Source organism: Malus sylvestris, chromosome 12 (assembly GCF_916048215.2).
Source record: "Malus sylvestris chromosome 12, drMalSylv7.2, whole genome shotgun sequence".
Taxonomy (NCBI): domain Eukaryota; kingdom Viridiplantae; phylum Streptophyta; class Magnoliopsida; order Rosales; family Rosaceae; genus Malus; species Malus sylvestris.
In genome coordinates this window covers 12,656,539-12,676,633 of record NC_062271.1, presented here as the reverse complement: position 1 = coordinate 12,676,633, position 20,095 = coordinate 12,656,539, and the positions used below count along the sequence as shown (strand labels likewise).

The window sequence follows — 20,095 nt, the reverse complement described above, 5'->3', positions numbered from 1 at the left end:
GTGAAAAGCTAGTTAGAGGGTCCTTCTCCACACATGACATATGCATATAAACCAATTTCCAGTTATTATTCCTTTGTACCATGAATGACAACACCCCAAGTTAACCGTGATAGCACAAATTAACCATCAGATTTTCCTTATTTCATTGAATTGGACGGGATATGCATCACAACCAAATTATCCTTATCAAGTTCCCTAACTATGAAAAGTATGATAGAAAACATATCAAAGGTCATTAAGTTCTTTGAAAATCATAAGCATTGACAAAGCATTCGTAACTATGAAAAGCATGATACTCTTGCCAAGGATTTACTTAACACGATTGTGACTAGCAACCTTTACTACTTGTGAATATAAGTTCATAACGATTAGGTGAAATTCCCTTATACTCTAGCATCAAGTTCATGCATAAAAATTAAGTGTCGACCCTCAATTAACACACATAAACAAGTTTTAATAACTCAGGTAAGCAAATCACATTCAAGACTCAAGAAACAATAACTGGATGTAATCAATTCATATAAAACATATAATCATGGCTTCGAATTCACCTCTAACTAAAAAGAAATTAGTTCCTCATGTCTTTGAAAACATAAAACCAAATTAAAAGCAACATTGAAACAAATCTAAGGATAGAAAGAATCAAGAACGTCCCAGCAGCTCCAATGGCAGATTTTGAGCTCTAATGGAAGAACTCTATGAAATCTCTCAATTATATCTGAATGTATGAGGGCGTGGGTGAATGATTTATGCGGCAAGGATGTGTATTTATAGGCTGAAATACATGGCACAATCCCTAAGGATTTGGATTGCACAATCCTTGAGGAAAAGAACTAGGGTTTGGCAGAAATCCAAAAGGAAAAGGATTAAGGTTTCCTAGCAGATTTTAGGCTTCTAGAACAAGGAAAAACGCCAGATTTATAGGGCCTTCTAGAAAGGGTGCTCACGGCACCAATTTAGGTGTTTCTAGAACATAAAGGTGCGGCATAAATGTAGGGAAATGATAGGCCTTCTAGAAATTAGATATTTAGGTCCTCTTGTAGCTAGATTTAAGGTACAAACTGATTGAGATAAGATAAGATAAGATAAAGCTAGATTAGGCAAGGATAAGGTTGGATAAGGTTTTGGATAATGTTCCTTCTTTCGAGCTGATTCCTTATCTTCTTTGACTTGAATTTATTTCCTTCATCTTTTCAGCACATTCTAAGCCTCTTGAACTTCAAAGTCATCCATCCATCTTGCTCCATTCATAAGCTATCCATTTAATGCCCAAAACTGCTCCAAAATGCTCCAAATTGCACTTTCTTGCCAACTTTGTCATTTGGACCTACAACACACGAAAATAGCTTAAAACACTATAATAAACACAAACAAGCTATGAAAATGCAAGAAAACAAGCTAACTAAGTCGCATAAATATGCTCCTATCAACCTTCAACCAATTTCGGAAAAGGATTGCAAAACTAGGCTTATTTTGAAAGACCTAAACTAACAGAAACGAACAATACGAAGATCAAGATTTCAAAATCGACTTTCAAAACCTTCAACCAGTTCTTGAAAAATGATTAAAGAACTCTACAACTATTTTGCAAAAAAAAAAAAAAAAAAAAAAAAAAAGGCCTTCCACTTGGTTGTATTGATTACAAAATAACTAAACTAACGAATTAATTAACATAAGTTAACCTAAAACATTAGGAGTAAAATTGACAAATCAACATGTTATTTTGGTTGGGCCATTTCAGTTGGGCTGATTTAAAAGTGGCCTTTGTACTCACCGTTAAATAAACTTATAAAATGATTTTGGTTAAAACTCAAAGTTTTCAAGTTTTTTTTGTTAGTTTTCCTTAATATATCGTACTATGATCGACAACGGAGGTGAAAATTTTGACAAACAAATAAGAAACAGAATCATATCACAGACACTCAGATTGTATTGTATGACATCAAATGATCAAGTAATTGAAAAATCTGTATGGATATCAAATTGATGCCAATTAACCATTTTTCATCTATATATCTTCATATTTAGAAGACCACAACTTAATTAGAAATATTTGATCATTAAGTGATCAAGAGAATAAGACCATAATTTTTCATTTGTTCTTCGTTTTTTATTCCCCAAAACATATGAAATGACGACCCTTAAAAACTCAAAAACACACCATTATAGCATTTGAACAATCCATTCCCTTCCGCACCACATCCCCCCCCCCCCCCCCCTCTCCCTCTCCCTCTCCATCTCCCTCTCCTCCAAGGCAACCTCCTCATTAATTCTCCAAATAGTCTAGATCAGAAACCGGATTCCCAAGGTAATACCCAATTCCAATTCCCGATCATTATTGTAATTGGCTGGGTTTTAAGAAGCAGAAGGCTTTCTCATAAGAAATGTGAGGGGAAGGGGACTTCTACAATTTGCAAAGTCTTGTGTTTTGTTTGAGCCAAAAAAAACAGTGATCATACTAGATTCCGGGTGAAGGTGGACAACCCAACTTGGAATTGGGCACAAAAGCTTGTCCAAGTAACGATGGTTCAACGACATACAAGGGTTTTTAGAGGAAACTAGGCCGGTTTCAGAAGCTCAAGGCCAAGAAGGTTTGTCTCGATTTCATCATCAGAGGAAGAGTTGGAGGAACTCAAGGCTCAAGAGTTCAAGAATTCAACAGGGAGTGCTTGACATATTCGAGTGACGAAAATGAGACAATTTTCGATTTTGGGGAGTAGTTCTGTCGTGGATTTTTAAAGGAAAAAGGGTTCCCATTTTGGTTCAGGAACATGGTGTTGGGAGAGGGGATCAACCTATTACTTTTGCAGCTAACTTCCTCAGCTATAGGTAAACAAAAGGATATCTTAGCTACTCAATTTTTAACCATGTTATAATTCTAAGCAGATTTTATGTTGGAGAACAATTCAGATTATAAAAATAATAACATAATTTAAAATAATCGATTCTTTATTTATGAAATATACTTGCAATACAGAATGAAACTAGAACCAATAAATACAAAAAATAAAAATGATATTGACTTGATTGAGAGATAGAGGCTAGCGAAGCTATGTCCTTCGTACAGTATCTCCGTCCCACTCTTGTGCTTGTGGTTCTACGACGTCTGCTCGACCAGGATACAACTACCTAATTCTACAACCCGCATTGGATTATAGAATTTTGGCGAATTGCTTTGTGTCTTTACCCTTTGAAAATTTTGTACGGAAGAGAAAGAGAAGAAAAAAAAATTGATTTTGTTGGAAACTGAGATTGCAAATACATATAGGTTGTCTCACACCCTTTCAAATACCTATTGAACATATTTGAAAGTATACAACTCTTTCTAAAAGTTGTGTCTCTTAATCAAAACTGTTTTTAATTAATATATTAATTCAAAACTTAATTCAAAATTAAAATTAATGAACTCTGATTAATTTTAACTTCCAAGGCCCCAACAGAAGCCTCTTGTCTTGATTAATTAACATTAATTATATTAGGCTATATACAAGCTTAATCCACAAAACTATAAGGCCCAAGCCTTCAATCCTTATTCCAAATGGTCCAAATTCTAAGGATGTTAGAGGGTATTACTATTATTAATCAACAGATATGGCATTGCTTAGTCTTTTATTAGCAACCTTGTCTAATGAAGCTATTGAGTATGTTCTTAGTTGTAAGATAGCTTCTGAAGCTTGGTCAAATCTTGTGAGCGTTTTATTTCTGTGTCTAACTCCAGAATTAACCACTTGAAAATTGAACTTCATACAATACAAAAAGGGACAGACTCGATTGATAAATACATGTTGAGATTGAAGAATATTATAGGACTGTTAATTGTTGCAAGGGAATTTATTTATGATAATGATGTTATGATTAGTGTTGTTGCAGGATTACTAAAAGAGTATGCTATCATTAGAACTTTGATCTTGGCTAGAGAATCATCTATAACCTTGAAAGAATTTTGTGCTCAGTTATTAGGTGCCGAAAAAGAAATACAAGGAGAAATTAACGTGTTGTCTCAAAGTTTGTTTGCTCTTTACACTAAAGGGTCTACTTCAACTCAGTTGTCATCAAATGCATTTGGTTCGGGCACTATCATATTCCAGCTACTATAGGTGGTACTATTACACCTTCCCAATACAATCTTCATGAGTTCTTTGTTACTCTAGAGCAATATTCATTTCCACAACAGCCATATCCTAATGTTCCACATGCATATCCTTCATAGCAGCCTCAATCTTTTAATCCTCAGCCTTATGGTCCTCAATCCTGTGGTTTTGGTTTTATGGTGAAACATCCTAATTTTGGTGGTTCAATATCAAATTTTGGACAGAAACCTTTCATTGGTTCTAACTACAAAGGTAACAATAATTACTAATCAAATGGTGGCTTTAAAGGCAAGAATTATAATTTTGGTGGTTCTTCTGGTTTTCATGGCTTTAAAGGCAAGAATTACAATTCTGGTGGTTCTTCTAGTTTTCAATTTGGGAATTCAAGACAAAATGGATTTGGTATGTGGTCTAGGAATATTGAGACGGGTCTAATGTGGTAATTGTGTGCCTGATATGCAACAAAATGGGTTATACAATTGTTAATTGCTTTCACATGAATGCAAATACACCATCTACAGGTTTTTTGGTTGAATGTCAAATATGTGACAATAGAGGACATTATGCACTAGAATGTTTTCACAAAGCAAACTATGCATTCCAAGGAACACCTCCACCTGCAACATTGAATGTTATGGCAGTACAACAAACACCACAGTTCATTCCTCAAGACTTATGGATTGTTGACATTAGAGCTTCTCACCACATCACTGCAAATGTGAATTCACTTAATCAAGTCACTCCCTTTGAAGGTTCTGAGAAAATCACAATTGGCAATGGCACAGGTTTAACCATTGACAATATTGGTTTTACTACACTCAAACACAACTTTCATGAGCTTATTCTTAATAATGTGTTACATGTACCAAAAATTGTAAGGAGTTTATTATCTGTATAACAAGTGTATGCTGATAATCACAGTTGGTTTATATGTGATCAAAGTGAGTTTTTTGTGTAGGGGACAAGAAGACAAAGAAGGGTTTGTATCAAGGAAAGAGTAGGCCTCGGGAGTTGTTTCAAATTCCAATTGTCAAGAACTCAAAATGAGTACAGTCTGCAGTGCATAATTCAACTTTTCTTGGACAGTTGGTAAAGTCAAATCTCTAGCATCAAAGATTGGGTCACCCTACATATGAAATCATGTCTGTTATATTTTTTAGAAATAGATGATAAACATAAGTTGTGTACTCAATGTGTAATAGGAAAGATGTCCAGAATTCCTTTTTCTTCTAGAATTGATAAATGTCCTTTGCCATTTCAGAAGGTTCCCCAAATAAATGGGGATTATCTCATGTAAACTCAATTGAATAGCACAGATACTATGTAACATTTGTTGATGAATACACGAAGCATATTTGGATTCCCACTGTGCAACAAATCTAATACAATTGATGTGTTTGCGAAATTCTATAATTTTGTTCTTACTCAATTTGGAACTTCCATTAAGTGTTTACAATCTGATGGAGGAGAAGAATATACTAGTGATGCTTTTAAAGATTTTCTTGCTGCAAAAGGGATTGAACAAATGATATCTTGTCCCTACATTCCACAGCAAAATGGAGTAGTTGAGAGAAGCACAAGCATATAGTAAAGATTGTTATAACTTTGATTATCATTGCTGGATTACCAATTGTGTTCTGGTATTATGCATGTGCACATTCTGTGTTTTTTATAAATGAATGCCCTGCAAATCTCTGACAATGGAGTCTCTATACAAAATATTGTACAACAAGCAACCAGAATTGAAATCTTTGTGAATATTTGGATCTGCAATTTTTCCATGGTTAAGACCATACAACAGTAATAAGCTACAGTCAAGATCTGAGAGATGTATACTTTTGAGATACTTTATGGGTTACAAAGGAGTTATCTGTTACAATCCCATTACTAAGAAATGTATTGTTTCAAGACAAGTGATTTTTTATGAGATGGTATTTCCTTATACACAAGTATCAAGACATACATTATTTCAACAACCTGTAGCTTCATCTATAACATCTCAGTTTAGATCAGTTATTGTTCCAATTCCAATTCCATCACAGGTGCCAAGTCATGACAATGCAATTCCTCAAAATGAACATATAGATCCAGCTTCTTCATTGAGTTAATCAGGGAATATTTCTCTGCATAATGAATTCTCTCCTAGTATTTCTCACAATACAAATGCTTTTGCATTTCCAGTAAATCAAGAAATAAGTAATCAGGAGTTTAGTGCACATTGAATATCAGGCAATACTCTTTCCTCTTCAATTGATACACCTCTTTTGCTTAATGTCTTTTATCCTGCACAACTACAGGTAATACTTCCTATCTCTCATTCATTTGTTCATGTTAATGATTGGTGCAGTAATAATGACATTCAAACTAGAATTAAGACAAGAGCCATTACTAGAAAGAACTAGTCATCATTTCTAGCTTCATTACCTGAACTACAATCCTTGCAATTACAAGAATCATCTCTCTCATCTGAGTTTGACTACATCAATGGTGGTTTCTCATATATTGCTGATATAAATGAAGTTGAAGAACCTAAGCATTTTAAAAGTAGCTTCCACTGTACTGCAATGGCAAAATGTCATACAGGAAGAGTTTGATGCACTGAAAGCTCAGGCAACATGGAGATTATTTCCACCTCCTTTGAATAGAACTATAATTGGGAGTAAATGGGTGTACAAGGTTAAAAGAAGGGAGTTTTAACAAAACACTCCTAGTACTGTTCACTTTTAACAAAAAACCACATTTATACCTTTCCCTGGTACTATTTACTATACCTTTAAAAAGGGCTTTTCATTAAAAGGTACATTTTTTTAGACTTTTAGTTAGTTTTCCTTAAAAATAATCCTAATGGCACAGTATCGAGGAATAAGGAAAGATTGGTGGCACAAGGTTACAATCAAGAACAAGGTCTAGATTACTCTGAAACATTCCATCCAATGGTTAGACACACTACTGTGAGACTTATTCTTGCATTGGCTGTCCAGTTTAATTGGAGCTTGAGACAATTAGACATCAAAATTGCATTCTTGCATGAGGAACTTGAAGAGGAAGTTTATATGAAGTAACCTCAGGGTTTCATTGATTCAAAACACCCAAACCATGTTTGTAGATTAGTGAAATCCCTCTTTGATCTCAAACAGGCACCAAGAAAATTTACAAGTTTTTTGCCTTCTCTGGGTTTTAAAACTTCATTGTTAGAAACAAGTTTATTTGTTATGGATGATGATGGAGATGTGATTGTTCTGGTATTATATGTTGATGACATAATCCTTACTGGTTCACGTATTGCAAAAAAATAATCTGTCATCACTCATCTTGGTGCTATCTTTGATTTGAAAGATATGGGACCATTGAGATACTTCTTAGGGCTTTAAGTTCAATATCAACCAGATGGGTCTATCTCTATATTTGTAAATCAATCAAAATATATCAAAGAATTACTGAAGAATGCAAGAATGGAAACCTGCAAACCTACTTCTACACCTTCCAAGCCTCACTCTTAGTTACTTGTCTCTGAAGGAATTCCACTTGATGATCCAACTCACTACAGAAGTCTTGTAGGTGCTCTCCAATATCTAACCTTCACAAGATTGCTCATGCAGTTAATGTTGTAGATCAATACATGACAAATTCATTTGAGTTATATATGCATTTGGTAAAGAGAATATTGAGGTATTTGCAGGGCACAGTACAGTGTGGTTTGAAATACACAATCAGCTGATTTTATTATCTCTACATATTCTGATTCTAATTGGGCAGCTGACATCAAGACAAGAAGATCATTTACTTGCTATGTTGTATATATTGGTTCCAATCAATATCATGGAAATCTAAGAAGCAGTCAACAGTGTCAAAAAGTTCAACAGAGGCTGAGTATAAAGCTCTAGCTCACTGTGCAGCTGAAGCAGTATATTTCAACTCCACCCAGCTTGCAATGTCACAATCTATCAGCATTAGCCTTGTGTTCAAATCCAGTCTTTCATTTTACAATCAAACACCTAGACACATACTATCATTTTGTCCGAGAGAGTACAAAAAGAAGACCTCACTATGCAATATATACCTACAGAAGACCAAGTAGATGATGTATTCACTAAGGGACTTCATAGTTCAGTGTTTCTTCGACACTGCGGCAATCTCAATATAGGAGTTCTTACTCAGTAGCCTAAACTTACAGACTCGTCAGGTTTAACAATGGATCATCATTCAACAAGTCCTGCAAAAGCTTTGAATGTCAACCTAAGCTTGGGATCCCCAGCTTGGATTTAGGGGGGATTATTAACCATATACATTTGTCATGATATGTTTGATTGAAGATTGTAAGAAGTAATTAGTTGGAAGATGTGGTTAGTTGAAGGATGATATAAGGATAACTTTCTTAGAGGTATTGGTGCAATAACTAAGGATGTTAGAGGGTATTATTATAAATGAACATGTAGGACGGTTTTTATAAAACCACAAACTGTAATTGCCAGTTATGGTATCCTGAAATATACAAAAATATTTTTCAGCTCAAACTCGCTCTTCCTGCTCACTACTTTCAGCCTTCTTCATCTTTCATTTCTTCCAGTTTTGTAGTGTTAACAGATTTTAACTTGACAAGATTTGATATTTGATACATTACCGTCATTCCCCACTGCAGGGCTAGCGGCGATTGGAGAACGACCCACGCTCCTTCCCTATTCTATATGACTTCCAAGATAATGCCTCTTACCTCAAAGGATATGAATATTCTGTGTTTGATCTGACGAATCACGATAGATTCAGATACAGGTATATTGTTAGATAACTATTGCATCTTACAATCACACTACCATTTTAACTCTAGAATTGATTCAAACAAAACAAATTCAAAATCCTTGTTTGGGTCAAAAACATAAAAGAAGGAAGATCTCAATGTTCTATTTCAAGCAGTAGCAGTACTGTAGTGAAATATTAGGATTCACATATCATAAAGAATGATATCAGAGCTCAAGATCCATGATTTTGTTTTAAAGGAAGAACAAGAAACAAAAAATGGTGCCATTTAAGATCGTAAACTTGCAGTTTCCCATTTTCTGTATACTGGAGCTTGCAGATACATCAAAATTCTGTTCAAGGAAGGATATTGCATGGGACCTCATCGTCTGAGCTCATTGAATGTTTCACTGAAACATTTGGCATTGGGAGACCTCCTAAACTTCCTGAATGGATTATTTCTGGAGCTGTTACTGGAATGCAGAGCGGCACAGAATCAGTTCCCCGTATTTGGAATGAGCTCAAGATGTACGATCTCCCGTTTCAGCATTTTGGCTACTGGTAATGCACGTCCCTGCACCAGAATTATATGCATGCAAACAAATACAGACACACATGTTGAGATGATTTCTTTAGTTAATTAAATAAATATCTGCAACTGTAAACTTCAACGGGAGGCATGTTTTGGCATAAACTTCCAGATTTTTGGATAACAATGCTCGTATGTTGTATTACATGCATATGACTACTGTATGTATGCTTCTTAACTTTGTAATAATTGTTGCACAGGATTGGGTGGGCCAGAGAGACGTTAGTTGGATCACAATAATGGTGGAATTGGGGGGAAGTGGATTCAACAAGGTATACGGAACGGAAAGAACTGTTTAAGGATCTTAGTGCTCAGCATATTAGAGTGATGATTACGGCAACCCAGGTCTAGCTCCAGTATTTATCTTGTGCATCAATGACACTCCTCTATAAACTCTTCTCGTGCAATTCCCCCATCACTCACGTCATGAGAAGCCAAAAGGAAGGAGAAATCTCTTCAAGGAAGCAAAGAAGCTGGACATAATAGTGAAAGACGCGGATGGAGAAACGAATAAAAAAGGTCGTACCCAGTGCACAAGGTTCCCGCTTTACGCAGGGTCTGGGAGAGGTGAATGTCGGCTAGCCTTACCCCCATTTATGGAGAGGCTGCTCCCAAGTCTCGAACCCGAGACCTACCACTCATGGGCGAAGGCACTTGCCATCGCACCAAGTGCGACCTCTTGGATGGAGAAACGAATATGGTTCCAAATACAGCTTTTGATGTAGGAATGCTGAATTTGACACATCCCGATACTGGAAGTTGGTTCAAGCAAATTCTTCGGGTAATGATGGATGATCGAGTCAGAGGATGGATGTGAAGGTCTTCCTATGGATACAACCCTCTATTCAGGTTCCAAATCCCAACTTGATTCTTCAAAAGAGCCCTCTTGATGTCACAATGGCCTTGGTCACTCTGTGTTGGTTAATTCCAGTTCAAAAGCATGAGTGAACTAGGAAATCCATGCACGATTTCACTTTTACTCTCTACCCGTGAACAAATTAGGAAACGCATAGCCATGTCAAAAAAATTTGGATGTCAGGAACAGGTCCGGCATTTGCGTGCTAGATTGTCGTTAGCTTGAAATGTTACATAGCGGTTTCCCCTCCATCACTTATCATGATGTATGATATTACTAGCTTATCAGATGAAACCTGGAAATTTGTGCCATAAGCAATAGTCAAGGCTCAAACATGCCTCATGCTTTATATATTTATGTAGTTTTTAATAATCACTTAACTATGTTTTCACTTCCCAGCAAAAAGAATGCAGCTTTTTTTCACTTCACATCGCACGTATGTTTTGAAAGTTAATAGCCTTTTGTTTTTCCACTTTACCTCACCACAATTCTAAGGCCCCGAATTTGGTCTCTTGTAACTTGTAAGTGACTATTCGTCTTTTTAAATTATTATGACTCGTTAATTCAGGCCAATGTGTAAGTTTATCATACATTGCCGGTCCCAAGCCCGAATAAAGGAGGAGGGGGAGGGTGTCAGGTAGTCGACAGCCGGCACTCCTAGGTTACGTCAAATCCTTATGAAAATGAATCCAAAACGAAATCGCGCTAAAGCTAGGGCGTCACCCGTAAGTGGCGTGCTGTGTGGCCCGAGTACAATGATAAGTGAGCAAGGGTCGCTGTATCTCCATCGGCACCTGGATGCAGTGTTAAATGAGCAAGGGGGCCATAGAAACTTCTTTTTGAACGACTCCACTCAAAGTTGTTTGGGAGCATATGCTCCTATCAACTTTACACAGGACACACAAAAGAAGTACTTTGATCCTATTAGATGGGGGAGGTTGAAGAAGTTAGGACAGAAGGGTAGAGTTCAAGAGAGTAGAATACATTTAGGAACGTGGAATATAGGAATCCTAACGGGAAAATCTATGGAAGTAGTGGAAGTTATGGTGAGGAGAAGGATAAATATTATGTGCCTACAAGAAACTAAGTGGGTTGGTCTTAAGGCAAAGGATCTAGAAAACTCAGGGTTTAAACTTTGGTATTCGGGCACAAATAGAACGAGAAACGGTGTTGGCATCATCGTGGACAAAACCTTGACACAAGATGTTGTAGATGTCAAGAGGGTAGGAGATAGAATCATGGCAATCAAGATTGTAATAGGACAAGAACTCATCAATGTGATTAGTGCGTACGCACCTCAAGTAGGGTAGGAGATAGAATTTTGGGAAGACCTTGGAGACTTAGTGTAAGGAATTGCTCAGACGGAGAAGTAATTTATAGGAGGAGATTTAAATGGACACGTGGGCAAGGAGACAGGCAACTATGGAGGTTTTCATGGTGGCCATGGTTTTGGGGAGAGAAAAGAGGATGGGGAAGCTATCTTGGATTTTGCAATGGCATATGATCTCTTCTTAGCCAACACCTTCTTTAAGAAGAGAGAAGAACATGTGATTACCTACAAGAGTGGGTCGTCAAAAACACAAATAGATTTTCTTCTAATGAGGAAGGGGGATCGTATAACTTGTAAGGATTGCAAAGTTATACCGGGAGAGAGCTTGGCTAATCAACATCGCTTGTTGGTGATGGATGTACATATCAAAAGAGTGAGAAAAAAGAACAAGACTTGGAAGTGCCCAAGGACTAGATGGTGGAATCTAAAAGGAGAAAAACAAGCCATTTTCAAAGAGAAAGTAATCACCTAGTGTGTGTGGGATAGAGAGGGGGAAGCTAGCCAAAGGTGGGATTCCATGGCTAGTTGTATCCGAAAAGTAGCAAAAGAGGTATTAGGAGAGTCCAAGGGCTTTGCTCCACACCAAAAGGAATCTTGGTGGTGGAATGAGGAGGTACAAACAAAGGTGAAGGCTAAGAAGGAATGTTGTAAAGCCTTATACAAGGATAGGACCGATGAAAATGGTGAAAGGTATAGAAGAGCGAAGCAAGAGGCGAAGAAAGCTATGAGAGAAGCTAAGTTAATGGCTTATGACGATATGTATAAGCGACTAGATACCAAAGAAGGAGAGTTGGATATCTATAAACTAGCTAGAGCAAGGGAAAAGAAGACAAGGGACCTAAACCAAGTGAGGTGCATCAAGGATGAGGATGGAAAGGTTCTTGCTACAGAGAACGCCGTCAAAGACAGATGGAGAGGTTATTTTCATAATCTTTTCAATGAAGAACATGAAAGAAGTACTTCTTTAAGGGAGTTGAGTAACTCAGAAGAGTGTAGAAACTACTCATTTCATCGTCGAATCAGGATGGAAGAAGTGGTTGTAGCTTTGAAAAAGATTAAGCATAGAAAAGCAATGGGCCCAGATGATATACCGATCGAAGTGTGGAAAGTCTTGGGAGAGACAGGTATAGCATGGCTCATTGACCTTTTCAATAGGATTTTGAAAACGAAGAAGATGCCAAATGAGTGGCGAAAGAGCACTTTGGTGCCTATCTACAAGAATAAGGGCGACGTACAAAATTGCATGAACTATAGGGGTATTAAGCTAATGAGTCATACAATGAAGCTCTAGGAGAGAGTCACTGAGCATAGATTGAGGCAAGAGACACTGGTTTCGGACAACCAATTCGGGTTCATGCCAAGGCGCTCAACCATGGAGGCAATCTATCTCTTACGAAGATTGATGGAAAGATATAGAGAGGGGAAAAATGATTTACACATGGTCTTTATAGATTTGGAAAAAACATATGATGGGGTCCCAAGAGACATTCTTTGGAGGATTTTAGAGAAGAAAGGAGTATGAGTAGCATATATCCAAGCTATAAAGGATATGTATGAAGGAGCAAAGACTGCCGTAAGAACTCATGAAGGACAAACCGAAAGCTTCCCCATAACTGTAGGATTACATCAAGGCTCATCCTTAAGTCCTTACCTTTTTGCGTTGGTAATGGATGAGTTAACAGGACATATTCAATATGATATTCCTTGGTGTGTGCTTTTCGCAGACGATATAATGTTGATAAATGAAACTCAGGAAGGGGTAAATGTGAAGCTTAACCTTTGGAGAGAAGTGTTGGAATCTAAAGGTCTTCACCTAAGCCGATCAAAGACAGAATATATGGAGTGCAAGTTCAGTGCAAATGGAGGCCAAAATGAGTTAGAGGTGAGGATCGGAGATCAGGAAATACCAAAGAGCGACTGCTTTCGCTACCTAGGATCTATCTTGCAAAAGAACGGAGAATTAGATGGAGATCTTAACCATAGAATACAAGCTGGATGGATGAAGTGGAAGAGTGCATCCGGCGTGTTGTGTGACCGTTGTATGCCACTGAAGCTCAAGGGAAAATTTTATAGGACGGCAATAAGGTCGGCGATGCTGTATGGCACAGAATGTTAGGCGGTGAAGCATCAACACGTACACAAAATGGGTGTAGCGGAGATGAGGATGCTTCGTTTGATGTGTGGGCACACGAGAAAGGATAAGATTAGGAATGAGGATATTCGAGGTAAAGTAGGAGTAGCCGAAATTGTAGGAAAGCTGAGAGAAAATCGGTTACAGTGGTTTGGACATGTGCAAAGAAGGCTTACTGACGCTCCGGTTAGAAGATGCGACTACGGGATAAAGGTTTAGGGCCGAAGGGGTAGAGGAAGACCTAGGAAAACTTTGGAAAATGCTCTAAGAAAAGACTTAGAGTACTTAGATCTAATGGAGGACATGACACAGGACTGAGCACAATGGCGTTCTAAGATTCATATAGCCGACCCCACTCGAGAAGTTTTCCTCACTCGAGAAATTAAGGGAACACTACCTCAACCTACATGTTTCACTCACAAAGCTTCAAAATACAAGCTTCAACAAAAGAAAAATTCAAAGAACTTAGTGAAGAAGGCTTTGGTGTATTTAACACAATACGTTGAAATGAAGCAAAGCTTATTTATTGATATCTCCGATAAGTTACAAATATGTAAATATACATGAGTCAAAATAAACAAACAAGAGGGGGGCCTTCACAAAGGTTGCTTAGGAAATGTCTCAGCAGTCGGTAGAGCCTCAGAAAGAGAAGGCACCGGAGGGTGATCATTCGGAGCCTCAGTACTGGACAAAACCCTAGAAGGAAGAGGCATTAGAGGCTGATCATTTGGAGCTTCATTACGCGGTACAACCCCAGAAAACGAAGGCAATAAATGCCTTTGGAACAAACCCACAAACCTCTGATGATCAAGTAAAATCTGACCATCATATTCCTTCATCTGGTCAAGCTTCCCCTTCATGTTTGTAGCATAGTCATGTGCGAGCCTGTGCAACTGTTTATTCTCATGCTTGAGCCTTCTAATCTCCTGCTTGAGACTCATCACTTCAGCCGCCAATGATTCAACTTGGCGATTTCGAGCAAATAAGCGTTGGGCCATATTAGACACAGAACCTGCACATTGAAAACTGAGAGCTAGAGAATCCTTAACAGCTAACTCATCAGACTGTTTGGAAATAAGTCTGTTATTTTTGGGAGTTATAAGGTTCCTGGCCACCACCGCAACGGTCATATCATTCTTCATCACGGAATCCCCAACGGTAAGAGGACCAGTAGGGGATAAGAAGGATAGGCGCCATATGTTGTCTGGAGAAGGCGCAGCTGCCTCTTCACCAAGGTTCAAGTCAAAACGACGGTCAAAAGGGCCAGACATTTTCAAAGGTGTTGAAGAGAGAAGAGGTCGGACAAATCAAGATCTTAGAAGTGCAAGAATGGAGTTTCTACTGGTGGTGATTCAAGTGTGCTTTGGAACTTAATGCCAGCCTCTATAAAAATCTGTACTCGACGGAGCTTCAGAAATCGAAGAAGCCTGCTTAGAAATCGAAGAGGCGTTTGCTTTCTTAAAAGCTAGGCTGCTCAAAGACCACGAGGGCCGATCTTAGAAATCAAAGAGGCACCTGCTTTCTCAGCCTTGTCAGCACATGTCACATGCCCACTTAGCTTTGCGAAAATTACGGGCAATCTGTCAAAGATTTCTGGTGAAGTAGAAAGCACGTGAATCTTACTGTTCAATCATCCACTTTCCAGATGCAACACAGCTCATGGGTACCACAGATAACTTTGCCAAAGATCTCTGACAAAGTTTAGACACGTGAAACTTGCAACTCCCACTACATCGCTATGACCAATAAGGGTAAAAGAATAGCAAAGAAATAGCACTAACAAAGTTTAGACATATAAATTTTGAAGGTCTAGCTACCATATTATTACCCACAAGGGTAAAGGAATAGCACCACTACTGGATAATTGGAAAGTCCCTGTGTGTCAACATCTGTGCTCCGTGGCAAGGTAGCCTAGCAAAAATGCCCAACCTTTACTCACATTCAAGAAAACACTCCCAACAAGATTGCTTGCTCCAAAATCGAAGAGGCACCGCCCTCTGAATCTCGAGAGCCAGACTCCCAATAGGATTACTTTCTCAAAAATCGAAGAGACACCGCTCTCCGAATTTCAAGAGCCAGACTCCCAGCAGGATTGCTTTCTAAAAAATCAAAGAGGCACTGTTCTCCGAATCTCGAGAGCCAGATCCCCGACAGGATCGCTTGTTCGAAAACCGAAGAGGCATCGTTTTCTCAACTTCGAGAGCCAGATCTCCTTGGATAAAGCTTATCTGTAATCTTCACACGCAACATCAGCTTTCCAGATACCACAGACCACTTTTTCAAAGTGCTCTGACAGAGTTAAAACACGTGAAGCTGGCAGATCCCACTACAGTGTTATGACCAAGAAGGGTAAAGGAATAGCATTACTACTTGTTGTTAGGGAGACTCCTATATATGTCGACCTCTATCCTCAACGGATAAGCAGACCTGCAAAAATGCTCAACCCTTCCTCATATCTGAGAGGGCACTCCCAACGAAGCCTCTCGAAATACTCAGCTTTCTTTCCCCCCGATAATACCTCTGCAAACAAGCTACGCCAGAGCAAGAATATCTCATATCATCAGGGTTAAAAGCAAGAGTATCCCATATCATGCTTTTTCCCTGTCTTTTCCTTTGGCCTTTTTCTTACCTGCAAGTCAAGGAGAAAGAGAGCAATCAGTTAGCACTTGGAATCAAGCTTCCAGTCTGGAACTGACTGCCTAGAACCCCTTACCTGATTACTTACCTGGCATTGCTCTCGAGTACTCATCTTCAACATCTTATGCTTCCAGAGAAGATACCACATCTGCCTGAGAAACAGATAGGGCAAGTGAGAAGGATACAAGGAAGCATGTGGAGACAAGCGTAACAGAACACGTGCTGATACTTCCATTACTTTGTCAACAGAAAAAGTATCCTATATCAGCAGGGTCGAACATACTCTAGATTTGATGGACTTGTTTTGACCCTCAAATTCTTCAGTCGGCCTTATACTCTGGAGGAAACCAGAAAACCCTCCAGCCCAGTTCAAGAATAAGCCTGTGGAAAGTTACTTCTTCAAAAGCAAAAGTATCTCATATCATCTCTTCTCCTTTTCTTCTCTTTATCCTTCATGCTGCCTGCAAGATAAGGAGAATGAGAACAATCAGCCGGAACTCAAAATCAAACTTCTGATCTGGGACTGATTGCTTGGAACTCTGATTGCTTACCTTGTCTGTCACCGCTTTCAGCAGATCCCTTAGCTCGGCGACTTGGGGGACTCCTACTACATGGTTTGTATCGCGCTTGACGAAGCCTGAAACTACAAGTGTGCATCTCCACCAGTTAAAGATACCACCCATGGATGGAGGAAGAGTACTTCTAGAAAAATGCCACATCTACCTATGAGACAGATAAGGCAAGTGAAGACGATACCACACTTTGGTACTTAGAAGTTTTGTGATTACTCAACGGCTTGGATCTTGCAAGTCCCCAACCGAGGAGCATTGTTTGTACCATACTTGACCAATCCCAAAACTACCGAGCACCGGTCAACGTTATACTGTCAATGACCCAGAAGAGTTTCCCTCTAACCAGGAGGCCAATCTCAGAGCGACACGTGTCGACATCAGAAGCCAATCATAGTGCGACATGTGTCAACATCGAAAGCCAATCACAACACGACACGTGTCAATGTCAGAACAAGGCTAGAAACTCTCTTCTATAAAAGGAGATCATTCTCCCAAAATATTTCCTAATGTCATTTGTACTAAATCATTCACTTGTACCCACTAAAGGAGAGCTTGAACCTATGTACTTGTGTAAACCCTTCACAATTAATGAGAACTCTTCTACTCCGTGGACGTAGCCAATCTGGGTGAACCACGTACATCTTGTGTTTGCTCTCCTGTCTCTATCCTTTTACATACTTATCCACACTAATGACCGGAGCAATCTAGCGAAGGTCACAAACTTAATACTTTCTGTTGTACCAAAGTCCTCACTGATTTTGTGCTTCAACAATCCTTAAGTCCTTACCTTTTTGCATTGGTAATGGATGAGTTAACAGGACATATTCAAGATGTTATTCCTTGGTGTATGCTTTTTGCAAACGATATAGGGTTGATAGACGAAACTCAAGAAGGGGTAAATGCGAAGCTTAACCTTGGGAGAGAAGTGTTGGAATCTAAAGGTCTTCGCCTAAGCCGATCAAAGACAGAATATATGGAATACAAGCGGGATGGATGAAGTGGAAGAGTGCATCCGGCATGTTGTGTAACCGTCATATGCCACTGAAGCTCAAGGGAAAATTTTATAGGACGGCAATAAGGTCGGCGATGTTGTATGGCACATAATGTTGGGCAGTGAAGCATCAACACGTACACAAAATGGGTGTAGTGGAGATGAAGATGCTTCGTTGGAGGTGTGGGCTCATGAGAAAGGATAAGATTAGGAATGAGTGGGTTGGACATGTGCAAAGAAGGCCTACTGACGCTCCAGTTCGAAGATGTGATTACGAGACAGAGGTTCAGGGCCGAAGGGTAGTGGAAGACCTAGGAAAACTTTGGAAAAGACCCTAAGAAAAGACTTAGAGTACTTGGATTTAACGGAAGACATGACACAAAACCGAGCGCAATGGCGTTCTAGGATTCACATAGCTGACCCCACTTAGTGGGAAAAGTCTTTGTTGTTGTTGTTGTTGTGTTAATTCAGGCCAAGATCCTATTTCAGCCCAGTAAGCATCTAAAGCTGTGGGCACTAGAGAGTTTGTGGATTAATGGAAAGCTAACCACGTGGGAAAGGATAAAGAAGACCTAGATTTTATAAGAGCTGGTTCCAGAGATGGCCCCAAATGGGGATGTTATTTTGGGAAAGAGACCAAATGGTAAGCTGGCAAACTAATGATGGAATAAAGAGTGCTGTCGTTGGCCTACTCCGTGGTGGACTTTTTGGGTATGCATTTAATCATAGTGACTAGCGATGGGCAAAATACCCATGGGTTTGGGTAACCGCGGTTACCTGCCCATTTAAAGTTTGCGGTTACGGTTATGGGTAACCGTTTAGACAAATAAACGGTTATGGGTATAACTGTTTATCCGTGAAATTTAAATGGGCGGTTATGGGTATTATCCGCGGTTATAACGGGTATCCATTGGTTTATAGGTATTATCCGTGGTTATAACGGATATCCATTTACCCATTTAATTTAATATATGTAAAATTTAAAAAAAAAATTAAAAACCCTCAGAGAACTCACAAAATTGAATTCCATCGAAATTGAATTGGAGGGGCGAATAGGGTTTTGTGGGTGAGAGGATGATGGTCTTATGACTACTTTTTCCATTTTGGTTTTGTGTTAATGTAACCGATTCATGTTTGTAAAGTTATAAACTGATTCATGAAATTGCCATACACACTATTATATCAGTGGTGTTTTATATCAGTTGGTTTTGCATGATGCTATTTTGTTAGTAAAGGAACAGTTGATTGAGTGGTGTTTTATATCAGTTGGTTTTGCATAATGCCTTCTATTCATGCTAATTGGTGTTGGTGTTCCTAAATGAGATACTAATTCAATTTATACATTTCTTTTGCAAGCCGCTTTTGGTGAGAATGAGTCGACAGTACTTTGTGATTGAACGTGTTCGAAAGTGTTTAGTTTAAGAATATTTTGGAGCTTTGAATCATCTATTATTCAAGATAATGACTACTTTTTGTTTTTAGAAGCTTTACTTTGTAATCATATGAATTATTAATAAAGACTTGCTTGGGTGTAGCACAAAAATATCGTTCGTAAACTATTATTTCAATTATTGGAATTGTATGAGGACTTAAATGATTAAAATAGAGAAATGCATGCTAAAATGTACCTATAACGGTGTTTAATTGTCAGAAAACGAAAATTATGACAAATTTTTATTTTGTAATTTTCAAGTTGTTAAAAAAAACATGTAGACGGATGAAAAAATGGGTAAATGGGTAAAAAAAGATAAACGAGTTCAAAAACAGGTAAATGGTTATGGTTATGGTTAAATGAGTAAATGGTTATGGTTAAATGGGTACACAGTTATGGGTATGGATGATCGTTTATAAACGGTTATGGTTATGGGTATAACCATTTATGCAATTACCCAACGGGTAAACAGTTATGCGCGTATGTATATAAACTGTTATGGGTAAATAACCGCAGTTACCCGCCCGCCATAACCGTTGCTCATCCCTAATAGTGACATTGGAGGGTACTGCGCTGTAAACCTACCTTTAATTAACTATCGAAGAAGTGAAGAGTTGCTTTTGCGATGGATGGAGCTAAATGCCTTCACGACTGTCTTCCGGACACATGACACCTGAAATACAAAATAAGCGTCATCTTTATCATTAACCATTGTCAATATTAAGTCAAGTT

The 20,095-nt window shown here is 38.5% G+C and overlaps 1 pseudogene; it reads left to right on the top strand.

The window, feature by feature from the left end:
- LOC126592159 (uncharacterized) overlaps positions 1 to 20,095 on the top strand; it is a 34,050-nt pseudogene that overhangs the window by 13,132 nt on the left and 823 nt on the right.